Below are 13,553 nucleotides of genomic sequence, written 5' to 3'. Positions count from 1 at the left end.
ACACCTGTTACTTATCTGCCCCTTTCACCATCCTATCTATATATTCCTGTAGACCAAGATGCTCAACCTCACTGTTAACCACCAGGCCAAAATTGTGTCATCCGCAAACTTATTAATCCTACCCTCCACATTTTCATCTATGCCGTTTATGTCAATGGCGAATAATAGGGCACCCAGTACAGTTCCCTGTGGTATGCCACTGAACACTGTCTTCCAGTCACTGAAGCATGCTTCTGTCATCACCCTCTCTCTCCTACAACTAAGCCAATTTTGAATCCACCTTATCTAATTGCCCTGAATCCCATGTACATTTGCCTTCTTTATAAGTCTCCAATGTTGGGCTGTTCAAAGGCTTTGCTGAAATCCATATACACTACTTCAACTGCACTGCCCTGATGTACACACCTGGTCACCTCCTCATTGAATTCAATCAAATTTGTTAGGCATGTCATCCCTCTGCCAAAGCCATGCTGACCATCCCTGATCAAAACTTGCCTCGCCAAGTGGAGATGATTCACACCTTCAGATTTTTTTCCAAGAGTTTCACTACCACTTACGTGTGCCTTACTGGTTTGCAGTTCCCTGGTTTATTTCTGCAATTCTTCTGAATTAGCGGAAGCACATTAGCTGTTCTCCAGTCCTCTGGCATCTCCCCCGTGGCCAGACAGGAATTAAAAATTGTGTCAGAGACCCTGCGATCTCCTCTCTCAGCAGTCTGGGACACAAACCATCCAGACATGGAGAGTTGTTGACATTTAAGCCTGCCAAAACCTCCAATACCATCTCACTCCCTGTATCAAGTTGATTAAGAACCTCACCATCTCTCCTCCAGAGCTTGAGACCTTCATGCTCATTTCCTTAATTAAAAGGTGTAACTCTAAGGTATGAGATCATTTAGGCACAGAAATAGTAAAATGCCACAGCCTTGCACTGGGAGATATTTGGAAGAAGTTCACTATCAGCGGGGGTGCCCTGCATCGCCTCTGCTCATGACTGCATTGTGTTTCTCTCACAGAGCCCGGTGCTGCTGTCCCATCACCCTGGAAAGGAGTCAGGACTCGAACACTAGGAACAGAAAGAGTTGTCTGAGGGATCTCCATCAACTTCATTGCAATCAACAGGCACCAGTTCAAAACCTCACACTCCAGTGGGTACAAGTGTAGAGATAGTTTGTGGAACATTGGTGATGAGCACAGCACCAGTTTAAAGAAGGAGTTTTCAGCTGGAGGGGTTTTTATGCTCACCATTCAAATATTTACCCGGAATGGAAATCCAACATCCTCACCCAGCCTCACCTACGTGTGACTATGTGGTTAACAATATACGCCGGCAGCTCTTGTGCAGCAACCAGTAAACCTTTCTCATGTTTGACATGTCATTGGATAGATGATAGATACAATGCCATCCCCTTGGTCTTTCAAACTCCTTCCTCTCCCTTCCAGATATTGGTTCACACACTTCCAAGGCAGCCATCATAGGAAGGGACGCTGCATGAACTAGTCTCTGGCCATGATGACGTCCTGCATGGACTGCTTTGCCCAAAGACAGGCACTTGTGCTCCGCATCCCCATGGTGCTTCCCGTGGGCCTACGTACTCACCATACACATTTCCATCTTCTTCCTCTTAGAAACATAGAAACTAGGAAGAGAATTACTTCATTGAGCCTACGAGCACGCTCTGCCTTTCAATATGTTCATGGCTGATCCGCTTTTTCAATGCCATGCTGCAGCTCTCTCTCCTTACCATTTGATGCCCTTCATGCACAATGCTAATTGGTTAATTTCTTGAAAATGTTCAGCGATAAGGTCTCCACTGCCTTATGTAGTCGAGAATTCGATAGGTTGACCACACTCTCAGTGAAGAAATTCTACCTCATCTCAATCCTGAAAGGCCTGCCCAAAATCCTGAGATTGGTTTCCCTGGTTTTTATCTCCAAAACAATTGGAAAAAATGCTCCTGCATTCAGTCTTTCTAACCCTGTTATTGCTTTATACTGTTCATTCTGATCCCTCTCTTATCCTTCTGAACACTCATGAATACAGGCCCAGTCGAACCAATCCCTCCACATAAGAGAGTCCTGCCATACCTGGTGTCTGCCTGGTGAACATTCGCTGCATTTCCTCTGTGGCAATTACTTCCTTTCTTTGGCAGGGCGATCAAAACTGCAAACAATACTGCAGGCGTTGTCTCAGCAAAGCTTTATATAACCAGAGAAAGACATCCCTGCTCCTGGACTCAAAACCTGATGCAATGGAGGGCAACATACCACTTGCATTCCTAATTCTTGCTGCACTAGCCTACTTTAATTCAATGATTGGTCTACGAGGACACCTTGATCCCTTTGTTTCCTCAATATATCACCAGTCATCCTCCTCCTCAGCCCCCTCTTGCTCATTTGAGAACAGGCTCGATTTCCCACTCTATTACATGTCCTGTGCACCATTTGCAGCTCCAAGTTATGGCACATGAGCAAGCTCTGATCATAAGGGATGCCCTGGAAGCTGCGGACTGTAGAGACCACAAGCCCCCTCCCTTCCCCCTCACCACCCACACAGCGCTTCAGGTGTCTGAACCACATCTTGAGCCAATGACCAATTCAAAGAGAGTACACGTTACAAGATGCTTTTCATTTTGTCTTCTATAGGTGTCTTTCTGTTTCTGCCACAGGGGTTTGTAAAGATGTTTGATTAGACTAAGTTTTCTTTTAAGATGTACGGCTTAATACACCTGAATCAAATCATAAACTAATTACTAATAAATATCAAACAAAGTTATTTATTCGAGGCTTTAACCATGATGGGTTGACACTGAGACTTGTGTTGGTAAATTTAATATAATTTATTTTGTTAGAAAAGTGCAATAATACAGATTTGCCCGAGATTGCTGATACAGACACGTGTTTGAATGCAATGTTAAAGGTACACCAGGCTAACCTGTGTAAATTCTAAGCTGAATAAATTCCAAGTTGTAGACTGAATAAAGAAGTAATGTATAGTTGGTAAAGCCTGAACACATTCAACTGATGTGAGCCTATGTGAATTAGAAACGAAATATTCTGAAGCCTTGAGTGAATCGATGGGGAGATCAGCACTGATAGTTTCACTGTAGACCCATTGATATATTAATACATGGAATACGTCCATTCTTCTGGTAACGACAACTGGAGAAACCATGTGCGTGGTGAAAGGTGTTCTAACATTTTACAGTCAATGGAGACTCATCCCATTTCACTTGGTAAGCATCTTGTCAGGCACATCTTTCATTCTATTAAAATTTATTTGCCCTACCGGTTCTCCCTGTCGCTGGAGTCATCCAGAATGGATCTGGCCGCATTGCAGTGGAATGGTTCAATGAGCTCATACATCCCAGTTCCCCCCTGTAAAATATTATGCAGTGAAACACGCTTTGCCACAGGCCCATCAAGAAGTGATATGCACGTTAAGTCCTCGAGGCACTCCGGTGAAAGGAGATGGTAGATGTTTATCGATGGTTACATGCACAGACCGTCAGGCCATTTAGCTGTATGCCTTATCTCAGAACTTTCAAACAAGTACCAAAACATTGTTTGCCTGGTGGTGACAAAGGCCCTCATCTCAATGCCTTGTTGCACGTGCAGAGACTACAAATCCTGCATGTTTCCCTCAGTGTGGCTGTGCTGGGGAAGTATTGGAATGACGCTTTGAAAATACATTGATAATTTATTAGAATGGAACATTGGAATTGGGAGTTGAATTGAATGGAGAGATTGGAAAATACAGGATTGTTCACTTTAAAGCAACGAAGGGTAAACAGAGTTCAATCTAGATGTTCTAATTCATGAAGGATTTGAACGGAATAATTAAGGTGAAATTGGTTTTAGTGTCTGAATTTTCAGGTATGGCATGTCACAGATTCACCGTTATTGACAAAATTAAATGGAATAGAGATCAGAGAAAGATTTACAGGAGGCAAGAGTTCATGTTCCTGTGGGTAGAGGCTGCTGGAGATGCAAAGAGGATCCATTCAAAAGGAATGGGGACAGGTGGAAAAGGAGGCCAATACATGGCATCTGACCCCAAGGACCTGGCAGCAGTGCAAAAAATTTAATGTGGTCACAGGGGATGGGTACTGTCAGTTAATTTATCTCCACATGGCATCACCTGTCGGCAACAGCACCAATTACTCACACAGCTCAATGTACCACACCTCCTCCATTCACTGATCAGCAGACCCGAACACTCAGGGCCAATGCCGAACATTCACATACTCCACTTCACTTTCAAACACCTTCCACTTGTAGCAACCACACATTCAAAACTAAAGGACTCAACATACCTCCACCTATTCATCTATGACAGGCGCATCAACAAAACAGAGTGCCTCACACTCACTGAGATTCTGCAGCTCTTTTAAGCAAGAAAAGGTGGTCCCATAAGCAAAGGTTGCTGCAGGGAGTGGCGAGGAGCAGGTAAACCTCCACCCCTGAGCCTGAAGGAGAAGGTCGTTCTCTTTACCATGAGAGCGGCTGTGACAGAGCCGGTATCATCCGATCTCACTAACACTATTAGGGATGACGCTATTTTCCTGACTTTTGTCCCTTCTGAACTCCCAGCTCACCATCATGATGCTGCCTGGGATGATGCACAAAGTGCAGATGTTGGAATCTTGCACATCTTCGTTTCGATCTTATACCAATAATCACACACCTGTAATTCCCTTCTGATTTTACATTTTGCAACGTTGCCCAAAAAGCATCTAATGTCCCAGGCAAAACAACACCAGATGGTGATTGGAGAGAGAGAGGTGGAGAGAGAGAGAGAGACAGAGAGAGAGAGAGAGGGAAGGAGAGAGAGAGAGAGAGAGAAGAGCATGAGGAAGATAAAGAGGCAGAGAGGGACAAAACAATATGCCACTGGTGATGATGTCTCCTCAATCGGCTTGCCACTCAAAGATTCCAATTAATATACTTGCCCTAAGAGTAAATTAGAGACTAGTGCAAGGTTGGATTCTGTAGGTGATGGATCAATAAACACCTGTGGCCTGCAGCCAGTACCAGTGGAAAGGAGATTTTGTGTGCCAGCTCACCAGAGGATATGATCACAGTCGAGTTTAGTTACATGGGACTCAGATGATAAGGTTGCTGGGGAATGTAGAAATCGTGAATAACTCCATGCAGGCAGCAGCAGACAAACAATGATATTGAATCTGGTGGGCATTGTCTCAGCCACAACTGCAGCAGTCGCTGAAACAATCCAACATCTCAGTCAGATACTGGAAGCTCACACTGTGCTCCTGAGATCCATGCTTCCTGCTGTGCAGGCTCATACTGCTGTCGTCAAGGCTGTTCATCTCAGTGCTCAATGTGACATGCGTATTCTCTCACCAGCCCAGCAACCTGTGCACCTGCAGATTGCAAGTATCGATAAGGAACGGACATAGGAGTTAAAGTGTCTCCATGGGGCATGAACATGCTGTCCTCCCTCAGGAGGAAAGCATTTTTCCTCGCTTCTCTGTCACTCCACCAATTTCCTTGCAGTCAGCCAAATCAGCCAGGGCGAGGTGGTACAGTCCCAATCTGAGCCTTCAAGACCCAGAGACCCTCGAGTGTGTACTGAAAGGCTACCTGCAGCCTGCATCAATGAAAGTCAGCAGCCTTCCAGCGTCATGATGCAGTCAGTGGGGAAGAACTGTCTTGGAGCACTGGGCAAGTCGAGGGAAGCCACAAGACAGACACCAAGTGAATGCACAAGGACAAATTATTCAGTTGTGTTTGTATAGTTGGAGGCGTTGTTGGATTAATATGGTAATGAAACAGTTTTTGATGTTTGTTTACATTACGGTATGGTGCCCAAGGGGAAGCTGAAATGTAGCGCCTCAGATGGATGTAATAGTGGAGACTGGGAGATACAGGGGAGGACAGGGAAGCTGTGCTTATGGAATTCAGATACTTATAAGGTAATTCCCGACACCCTATCCAGGTCGAAGACATCCAGGAGATATCTTTCCTGCCTCCTCCTCCTTCTACCCCTGGGGTGCCCTCCGGGTTCCTGGTGACATTGCCTGTGTTCTCATGATAGTGATGATATTGTTATCACCACACCAGCTGTTGGAACTGGACAAGCCAGATCGCAGTGTGCGACGCAGCTTGATAGATCCGAACGTTTGCATTTCCTTTTTTAGATATGTCGAGAGGTGTTAATAAACAGTCACTGGAGTCAGCTCATGAAGTTTTAGCTAAATAATTAAACATTTACTAAACTGGACAGAATTAAATATATTGCAATACTTCTTCGGCCACAACTATTTCTTCAGAGACATGAATATACCTGTAAGGATAACACAAGTTACACAATCTGTATTGAACTGTAATATTCACAGTAAGTACAGAATCCATGTAAACGATGAGGCAACCTGTGGTCAGCCATACCACAGTAAAGCAGATACAACTCCAGCGAGATGTTATGGAAATCTCCACAACTCCTCCCACATACTTGTCTCACAAGGAGGCAACCTGAACCCCATCTTTCGCACGAAGCTCTCCAATCTCCAATCTTTGAAAGCTCTCTTTGGAATCGTCTCCCAAATCAATGATTTTTTTTCAGTCCCCTTCAGCAATGATTCGCCAAAATGTTTAGAACTCTACTTGCGAAGTTTCTCTTACCTGAGTCATTGCCTGCTTTCAAGCTGTTTTCATCGAGCTCTCTCTCCCTCTCTCATTAATTCAAGTGTAGTGGTACATCGCTGCTTCATATGCCAATAGCCAGGAGTTGCAGAACTTCAATTGCCCCTTTTAACCTTTTGACCTCTGAGAAGCCATTCTAAAATTTTTAATATCTTTCTTGTAGCTTTCATACATTTTCATTTGAAGCTTGGAATCTTCCACCCCGATCCTTACCATGAAACTCACTTTTCAGACTTTTTTTCCACTTTGCTGATCTTCCTTTGACTAGTACATTTTCTTTAGACATTCTCCTGACTCTGCCTCGCATTGTTCTACTTAGGAAAATTTGTTTCCTTTCGGAAATGTAATCTCTGTTTATTTTCCTGTATCCTGACTGCATTCTCACTCTCTGCAGCTGTCAACAAACTGAACTCAAATGCTCGGTTTTGTCTATGGTGGGGGAGGGGGGAGGTGTGGGACTTCTTCTCTGAACCCCTCTTGCTAGTCAACCACGGAGTTTTCTGCTCTTGTTTGCTTTCAGTTCTCTTAACTTCTCTTAGAGTCGTAAAACTCATTAGGATTGCTGACACATTTTAACTCAACTTGAACCTTCTTTCATCCACAGATTTTGAAATACAAGCAAACTTAAATTTGTAAGCTAAAACACATCCCTGGCACTCACAGATGCAAATGTAACTAACTTCAACTGTCTTCATACTGTAACAATGTGAGTGATGCTTCAGAACACTATGAACTTGACACTAGCTCCAGCAGATAACAGATAACAGATATTTCATTCTGAGTGGCTAAGGAATCAGAAACGTTGCTTCATTACACCAATGATCTGCTTATGACTATTCTGTTCACATCATTGCCCTCGGTATGATTGCGCTTTTACACGTTTGGCGGTGGGGATGGTGAGATGTTGGGCGTCCATTCCCCTTTGACAGAGGGCCCAACAGAACCACGTGCACCATCGGGAATACCGCTATCCTGGGAAATCCATTGGATTCCTCTGCCTGCTTCTTCCTGCTGAACCAAAAAAGGAATGTATTCTTCCCATGCAGCAATGATGTTCCCCATTTCCTTGTTGATACATCTATGGACAGCATACTGGGAAATGATGGATATGTCGCTGGCTTCTGTCTCGAAAGTTCTGCATCGTAGAAGTTCAAATGAAACTGTGACCTGAACGGCCACTGACAGCATCAACCACACCCTCGATTGAGACTCCATGTCATGTTAAAGGAGGTGATGGCAGCTTCCCCTGCCTTCTGCCTCTGCTTCATTTGTTGTTCATGTTACAGACCCATATGCACTTTAAATAATGTCCCCATATATCGTCCGGATATGGGTCACCAAATCCTGTGTCTTCCATGAATGCATGCAGCAACTCACAACACAAGTTCCAGAAAATTATCATTGGATCCTCTACTATCTCTCCAATTGCAGACGTTAGTCAAAGTCCTTCAGCTCCAAGTTAGATGTCTGCTCCTTGTTGATAGCATTAGTTGCTGTTCATGGTTTTACTGAACAGATTAAAAACAAAAAATACTTGGATAAACTCAGCAGGTCTGAATGCATCTGCAGAGAGGAACACAGTTTACGGTTTGAGTCTGTATGACTCATGAACAGAACTAAGGCAAAATACAAAAGAGGTGAAATATAACCTACTTTAAGGGTGAGGGAGGTGGTGGGACAGTTATAGCTGGATAGAGGGTCAGTAGTAGGTGGAGATAACCAAAATATGTCATAGACAAAATACATCACTGGCCCTCTATACAGCTGTACCTGTCCCACTCCCCTTAAACAAGCTTTTATTTCACCTCTTTTCCATTTTTCTTAGTTCTGTTCAAGAGTCATACGGCCTCGAAACGTTAACTGTGTTTCTCTTGGCCTATGCCGGCAGACTTGCTGATTTTTTCCAGGAGCTTTTGTTTTTGTTTTGGATTCCCAGCCTCCACAGTTTTTTGCTTTTATTTTACTGAGCAGATTTTCAGCTAAGAGTGATTATCACAGATGTTCAAAGGGCAGGCAAACACCAAATTACAAAGGCTTGTGTCAACTGTGCTGAAACAGTCTGTCCAACATGGACTACCAGGTGAGAGACCCTGGCAAGTGAATGACAGCGGGACCCACAGCATTTCATGATTTAAACATGGTCACTCCTGTGCCAGTGACCCTAACCCTATACAAAGACTGTAATCATATTCAGGGTGAATTACTGAGTGAACATATTCATTTTAATTGAAACTATTTACTTAAAGAGGAACAGTTGACAAGAATAACTGAAAATGACAGAGGATTGGGATAATTGGGAGGAGTGAGACCATCGGGGGAGCAAATCAAAAGAATGACAATGTAAAAATTGAGTTGCTACCAGATGAGAAAACGATGCAGGTAATTGAGCACAGAGATGATGGCTGAGCAAGATTTGGTGTGGGTAGCGATATGGGCAGGATACGTTGTGATGAGCTGGGGCTATGAAGGGTGGCAACTGGGATTGTTACCAGGACGCCATTGGAATAGTTGAGTCTGGATACAGACACAGGTGAGGGTATATTAAGTAGTGGGGCTGAAGCAGGGTGGTGAGGAGCGATATTACGGAGGGGCAGGAATCGTAATGGAGATAATAAGGGGTCAGCAATCAGCTCAGGTTCAAACGGATGGCTCATGGTGTGAACAGACTAGTTCTGCCTCAGACTTTGGCTTGGAAGGTTCGTGGATTCGATAGATAGAGAGAGGAATTTGTGACAAATCTGCAGGCAAGTCCATCTTCCCAACGTTCAAACATCAAGAAAAATAATGACCTTAAACATGGTTTATTAAACATATAACTGGACAGAGAGACTTATCAGGTACATCAGCAATAGCTAGGATGAGATAATAACTTGCTTGAACAACCTGAAGCATGTAACATATGCGAAAAAATAAGAGCAACCGATCGAAATATGTATGAATCATGTACAAACCCAAAGAAAAAAAATCCTGTCCATTGATGGAAAGAACCAATCAATTGTTATCTGATACTGATCCAATGTTGGAACATTCCAGCCTATTGTTCTTAGATTCTGATCCATTGTTGGAACATTCCAATCTATTGTTCTCAGATTCCGATCCATTGTTGGAACATTCCAATCTAATGTTCGCAGATTCTGACCCATTGTTGTAACATTCCAATCTATTGCTCTCTGATTTGATCAAATATTGGAACATTCCAATCTATTTTTCTCAGATAATGACCTCCACTCTCCATCTTTCTGGAGTTGCTAATCGCTGCTGGAGGACATGCTGCCGCTGACACTATGGGATAACATTTTGAAAGGAGTCCCTTCTTAATAGAACAGGAAAAGCCTCCAGTGGCACAATAAGGACCCATGGAGACTGAAATTAATTACTGTCACTGTGCAAATAGGTTCGGTCACTCTCTTTCATTCCCAAATTATTATTTCAAAATACAGTGGAACATTTACCACGTCTGGGTGGGATATTTGAGAGATGCAGAGGTATGGAATGGTGGAAATAGAGAAAGCTCTGGCCATAATATTTCTGTCCTCCTTGGACGTGCAAGGACCGGAGGTTTCCAAATGTCCCACCCCCCTTTTTTATGAAAGGAGACAGGGATGCACTCTGGAACTAAAGTGCGGCCAGCGTAAAGTCACTAATGGGAAAATTCCAGGAGCCAATAATCGTGGACAGAAATATGTGTTTCTTTCTAACAAAATATGGTGTATAAATGATCAGAAGCACAGTTATGTCTTTGGAAATTCATAACTGATATAATTGATGTTGACTTAGTCTAACTGACAACGGGTTTGATGACGGAACTGAACTTGATGTAATGTCGATGTACAAAGTGTGAGCAAGTGTAATTTGATGGAATTGATATAAAATCTGAACCCCATGGATTAAATGAAAAGTGACAGTGTGCATGTGAAATTGGCGAAGAGGCAGAAAGCAGGGAAATGTGGTGGCCATTGGTTTTTCAGGCTGGAGGGGACTTGAAATTCATGTTATTCATGGATCGATATCAGGTACACTGCTATTTATGATGCATGGAAAAGGCATAGGATGTTAAATAAATTACATTAATTCAAGACTAGAGGGGACCGTTTGAAAATAATTTATGACAGACCTATGGAGATTATTTTTTTCTATCAGTGATGTGTGACTTTGGGACTTTCTGCCATAGAAGGCAGTGCAGACAGGCAGTTGAATATTCGTCAGCCAGAGGTTGGAAGATTCCTGTTAATCAAGGGAATTAAAGGTTATACAGGCTAAATGGAAATGTAGAATTTGAAACATAAACAGGACATTCGTGAACTTATTGAATAGCAGAGCAGTCTCGATGAGCTGAATGGCTTTCTTTGCACCTTTGCCATGTGTTATTTGCTGATGACAGGGAGCTGGATATCTAAACTGTGAGGAGGCTAGCAGTAAGCTTCTGAATGATATATACAGGTTGGTGAAATGGAGTCACAAGGAGAATAAATATTTTATTCAGGGACATGTGAAGGATACATTTGGAAAGAGGAATGAGGAGAGAGAAAATGAACTCAAGCTTCATTTTAAAATGGGGAGCAGGCAAAGGCCGGATACATTTAAACAAAACCTTGTTTATTCCTGGAAGGTCAAGTTGAAAGTTCTGATTAAAATACTCAGAGAATGTGCGAGTTTATAAATAGAGGCAGCGAGTTCAGAAGCAAGAATTTATGTAAAAGCCTGATATGTCTTTGGAATTGTCCTAAGCTGAGGGATTGTTTCTAATTCTGATCACTACAATTCAAAAGATACTGAAGGGGGCTTGAGAGATTACAGATGTGATGTCATGAATTGCTGACAGGTTTGAAGGATTTTGGTTCAATGGGGAGAAAGGAGAAGTGTGAATGATATTCTGAGATCAGCCAAGGAAAAGAGGAATTGCATAGAGGTCCCCAAAGTAATGTGGAGCTCAGAGGGAGTAAAAAGAACCTGTTTCCACTGGAACAAGGAATAGTAAAAATATTCAAAGCAATTGGCAGAAGAGCACATTGGGATATGAAGAAAACATCATTTATACAGTAGTTCTGTTGAACGGTCATGAGGACTCGAAACATCAACTCTTTTCTTCTCCACTGATGGCTCTAGACCTGCTGAGTTTTTCCAGGTAATTCTGTTTTTGTTTTGGATTTCCAGCATCCACAGTTTTTTTTTTATTATTTATACAGTGTTGTTAGAAACTGGAAAACACTGCCTGAAGACATGATGGAAGCCATATGCTCGAACTGCTGAAAAACAGATCATGACCTCAACTTGAAGAAGAGCAGGGAGCTCTCTCCAAACACTGGGAAACTCGCTTTAAATAAATATCCCCCCAACAACATCACAACATATCAGATTATATTTTTGAGCACTTTGTCGAGTGAGAAATATCATGTCTGTCTTTCCGCCGGATCCTCAGATCCACACTTGGTCTTCGGTGAGATATAATCACTAACGGGTACAGGGTGAGTAAGGAGGATTCGTGTCAGAATTGTCCAAAAAGTGGCCTGAAGGGAGATGAAAAGACTCCAAAAACTCTTTTTATCGCCTTTCATACACAGTGAAGCGGTGGTGACATTTCAGAAGTCTGGTGATGGGACTACTGATTCTCAGAGTTCTGCTAAATAGGTCAGAGAATTTCATAAAGACCGATAACAAAGTTGTTGTTGCCAGCCTTCTGTATGGCATTGAGACTTGGGTCATCATCCAAAAACACCTCCTGGTGATGGTGAATTGCCAGCAGCGTTGATGCGCAGTCAAATTCAAGTGAGAGGACATGTGAACAAATTCCAGCATCCTCCCTGAAAACAATTCCCCCTGAATTACTACCCCAACCTTATTAAATCAGCTCCACTGGACTGGAAACTGCATCAGAGTATCCAAGTAAGCAGCTCCTGAAACAGATCATTGAGGATGACACCTGATCTATAGAAGGACAGAGGGTGTGTTTTAAGGGCAGCATGATGGTCACTTTAAAAGGGGGGGGGTGGAAACTGCTATCGGTTTATGGAAGGAATTTACCAATAATCATTTTATGTGGCATTTCCCCATCCAAAAAGATGCAACACAGAGACAGGCCAAATAAAATCTGTCGTGGAGAAGTGACAAAGGTAGAAGGGGAAAAACCAGAACTCTGACTCCAGGAACGCCCTTCATCAGGGATATTCCAGTAATCTTCGTATGAAGACCTGACAATCCAGGTTTTGTCTACTGGGGTACCCGTGGATGCACAAATCCTGGACACTGGCAGATGTCATCTTCATTTCGAGGCAATGAAGATGATAATGAAGTTGATGATGATGATGATGATGATGATGATATTAATGGAATATTTGATTATGTGAATAAATCTGAAATTCAGTCATTGCAATGAATTCATTTTAATGAAACCTCCAGCCTCCCACACTAACTGCTAAAGAGGAATGATGTTGAACATATGCATCAATGGATAACTGGAAACCAGCAGCAGCAAAATTGCACAAATCTACAATCTGTGAACGCCCCCCACAGCACCATCCACCCCCCCACCCTTATCCACCTCCTCCCCACATCCCCCCCACCCCCCCCAACCCCTCCACCTCTCCAGTGCAATCACACTCGGGAATCTAACATAGTTACAACTAAAGCGTGGGAGGGCATCCCGGGAGCAGCACAAGCCATACTGGAAAATGAGATTTCCTCCACTAAATAGGCTACATAAGTAAGCATAAACATTGCCTTCACTGTATCCATCGTACAAGTTCATTATGTGATGGTAAACACACAGGTCAAGGGACCCTGTTTTTTCATCATATAGGGACACACCATTTTAACCCTTCCATTGTTACAACCACCCACACAGGTTCCTGTTATATAATTCCCCAAGTTCAGTGCATTTGATAAGATATCATA

Source organism: Carcharodon carcharias, chromosome 15 (genome assembly GCF_017639515.1).
Source record: "Carcharodon carcharias isolate sCarCar2 chromosome 15, sCarCar2.pri, whole genome shotgun sequence".
In the NCBI taxonomy this organism is placed as follows: domain Eukaryota; kingdom Metazoa; phylum Chordata; class Chondrichthyes; order Lamniformes; family Lamnidae; genus Carcharodon; species Carcharodon carcharias.
The sequence above is the reverse complement of the archived record's forward strand: the minus strand, read 5'-3'. Positions refer to the sequence as shown.